Raw genomic sequence first — 3,932 nt, 5'->3', positions numbered from 1 at the left:
TTGTTTATGTGAATGTGTGTGTGTGTGTGTATTTGTTTATGTGTGTGAGTGTGTGTGTGTGTGTGTGTGTGTGTGTGTGTGTATGTATGTGTGAAAAAATAATGTGTATACGCGCGTGTGTGTTTATGTGTGCGTGCGTGTGTTTATGTGTGCGTGCGTGCGTGTGTATTTATGTGTCTGGGTATGTTTGTGTGTGCCTGTGAGTATATCGATGTGTTTGCACATGTATGAGCGTGCGTGCGCTCTGAACTCCGTTACCAGATACACCAGACAGCTGCATCAACAGAGGACGGACATAATTTTGTCCTGACGTTGTGGAATCAGGCACTCGTCAATTTTAAGGCATGTGGAGTTACTGTCATCTTCTTAAAGCTTGTTCAGTTGTCTTGCTATCGGTGAAAAAAATGCCCCTCTCTCTCTTGAATAGAAGTCGAGATATTTGAGGTTGAAGAAGGTGGGGGTAACCTGGTTTCAGAAGTAGAATTAACGAGAAAATAGCCGCCAAAGTTTGGCTATTTCCACAGCTTGATAGTCCGTGGAAACTGAAAACTAACATTATTTGTGCCTATAATCGACGTTTTTCAGTAAAATCCACACAGAATTGTGTTCTTAATTGGACAACAGTGGTGTTAAGCCAAAGAACAGAAATGCGATAAAAAATTGCGACTGGCAGAAAAATGCCAGTTTCTTCAATATAATTATTTTGACGAGTGACTCGTTTCACCACGATGCCTCCCAATCTTGTAACCGGATAAACGACGTTCTCATAAATTCACTCTATGTGTTCCTGCACCTTCTATTCTCGTCGACACGTTATAAAAACATGTATACATATTGTTTGCTTTTGTTTCATTTTATGGGGGTTTTGTTCGGAATATTGGAAATGGCATGGGTACAAGAAATCAAACACAGTTTGGTTCTGAATATGGGAAATGACATGGGCACATGAAATCAAATGCAGTTTATGGATGTATCGTTTGGTATTCCAAGGGAAAACAGGATATGTGGAGCATGATAGTGGTGTTTGAGAGGGTGGTTGGTGGATGGTCTGGTGTGGTTCGCTCCTTCTTTCCTTTCAAACATCTATCGTCCTTATCTCCCCTCTTTCTGTTTAATGTTTGTTACTCTCTTGCAACACCTCTAATCTTCGGCACTTATATGACCTTATTGTGTTGCAAGTGCCGTAAAACTCTTACTTAAACTAAACTAAAGATTCCATATGCGCTCATATAGCCTGATGCAGTTGCGAGCGCCGTAAAACTCTTACTAAAACTAAACTAAAGATTCCATATGCGCTCATATAGCCTGATGCAGTTGCGAGCGCCGTAAAAGTCTTACTAAAACAAACAAAGTTTCCATAAACGACAGTCAAAAGCAAAGGCAAAACCCAGACGAGGAAGGCGATGTTTGTTAAGTTTCCAGAAAGTGTCAACTCCCCTCCCGTCTCTGCTGATCAGATACTGTATAGGCCTATGTCTCACGGGACGATGAAGAATAATATAATGTTTTTGAAATTGGAAGAACTGTGCGTGTACAATGAATATAAACGTATGTAAAAATGAGAGGCGTATCTAACTGACTCGTACCCAGGCACCACTCTTGGTGTCTGCATGTAGAACGGAAGGACCCTACTTTCAAAGATTCCATGTGCGCTCATATACACATGTAACACTGTCCTCGCGGTCTTATGCTAAAAAATGTCTGAAATTATGCAAAACTGAGCCCAAAAATGTGAAATTATGGCGATTCTGTTAATTTTAACAAAGAATGATAAAGGAAAATAATCAGAAATTATGTAAAAAATCATCAAATTTGTGCTAAATTATGCGGGGTGCATAAAACCATGGGTACAGATATGATATAACCTTATGCAGCTGCGAGCGCTTTAAAACTTTTGCTGAAACAAGCAAAGTTTCCCATAGAGGACAACCAAATGCAAAGGCAAAACCCAGACCAGGAAGGCGATGCTTGTTAATTTTCCAAAAAGTGTCAACTCCCCTCCCGCCTCTGCTGATCAGATACTGGGTGGGGGTTTTTTTTTGGGGGGAAGTGTTTTATGGCGCTCGCAACTGCATAAGGTCATATGAGCGCGCTGGACACATTAAAATGTTTTAGTTGATAGAAAATTTTGAATTTTGCCCGGGTGGCGGCCGAAACCTACTCTTATCGATTTTAGATGACCAAGGGATCTTTAATGTGCGCAACTTGCACACGGAACCTCCGAGATTTTTCGCCCTTGTCCGAGAAGGCTAGGTTTAGATCTTTCCTACCAGGAGATCAGGGGTGTGGCTGAAAGAAGGAAGTAAGAAAGAACCAAGGAGTAGCAGTAGAAAGGCTGCAGAATAAGTCAGGAGCCAAGAGGAGGGGGCAAAGGAGGTGAGGGGGTGGGGGCAGAAAGGTGAGTCGAAGCAGACAACAGAACATTGCTAGAGAGCAGAAAAGGAGGCGAAATGAGACAATTTTAGAGAAGAACATTTTTTCGGTCGCCAGCCGGATTCGAACCCGGGACTTTTGAATGAGAGATGAACACCGTAACCTGTAGGCCACGAGAGCCCCCTCAGATACAGTATAGGCCTATGTCTCACGGAACGATGAAGAATAATAAGTGTCACGACGTGAAGGAATCAGGCGCTCGTCAATTTTTTTGGGCATGTGGAGTTATTGGTACATGTATCATCTTAAAGCCTGTTCATTGGCCTTCCTTTGAGAGAAAAAAATATTCATTTATCTTTGTTGAATAGAAGTTAAAATATTTGCTATTGAAGGATGCCAGGGTCGCGTGGTCTCAGAGGTAAAATTACACCGATTTCACACTTGGCTCGGTCCTTTCGGAGATGGCCGTTAAACTAGGAGGTCCCGCCTCATAAAATAACCTAATAGTGTTGATAGGGGCTTTAAACTAATACCATTTCCCCGTTTCACTTACTTGTTTACTTAGTGACTTACTTACTTACTTACTTACTTACTTACTTAGTGACTTACTTACTTACTTACTTACTTACTTACTTACTCACTTACTTACTTACTTACTTACTCACTTACTTACTCACTTACTTACTTACTTACTTACTAACTTACTTACTTACTTACTTACTTACTTACTTACTCACTTACTTACTTACTTACTTACTTACTTACTCACTTACTCACTTACTTACTCACTTACTCACTTACTTACTTACTTACTTACTTACTTACTTACTTACTTACTCACTCACTTACTTACTCACTTACTTACTTACTCACTTACTGACTGACTGACTTACTTACTTACTTACTTACTTACTTACTTACTTACTTACTTACTTACTTACTCACTTACTCACTTACTTACTCACTTACTCACTTACTTACTTACTTACTTACTTACTCACTTACTTACTCACTTACTTACTTACTCACTTACTCACTTACTTACTTACTTACTTACTCACTTACTTACTCACTTACTCACTTACTCACTTACTCACTTACTTACTTACTTACTTACTTACTTACTTACTTACTTACTCACTCACTTACTTACTCACTTACTTACTTACTCACTTACTGACTGACTGACTTACTTACTTACTTACTTACTTACTTACTTACTTACTTACTTACTTACTTACTTACTTACTTACTTACTTACTCACTTACTTACTTACTTACTTACTTACTTACTTACTTACTTACTTACTTACTTACTTACTTACTTACTTACTTACTTACTTGCCCGAACCATCCAACCCAGGTCACACAAGGGCCTCCAAGTCAGACATTGGCATTGACTCACGCCCCCCCCCCCCAAGGTCATTTCCTGCTTTGTGTGTGCGTTTGTGTGTGTGTGTGTGTGTATATGTATATATGTGTTTATGAGTGTGTGCGCACGTACGTGCGTGCGTGTTTATGTGTGTGTGTGTGTGTGTGTGTGTGTGTGTGTGTGTGTG

This window comes from Aplysia californica, unplaced genomic scaffold (assembly GCF_000002075.1).
Source record: "Aplysia californica isolate F4 #8 unplaced genomic scaffold, AplCal3.0 scaffold01139, whole genome shotgun sequence".
NCBI lineage: Eukaryota > Metazoa > Mollusca > Gastropoda > Aplysiida > Aplysiidae > Aplysia > Aplysia californica.
Note: the sequence above shows the minus strand (reverse complement) of the source record.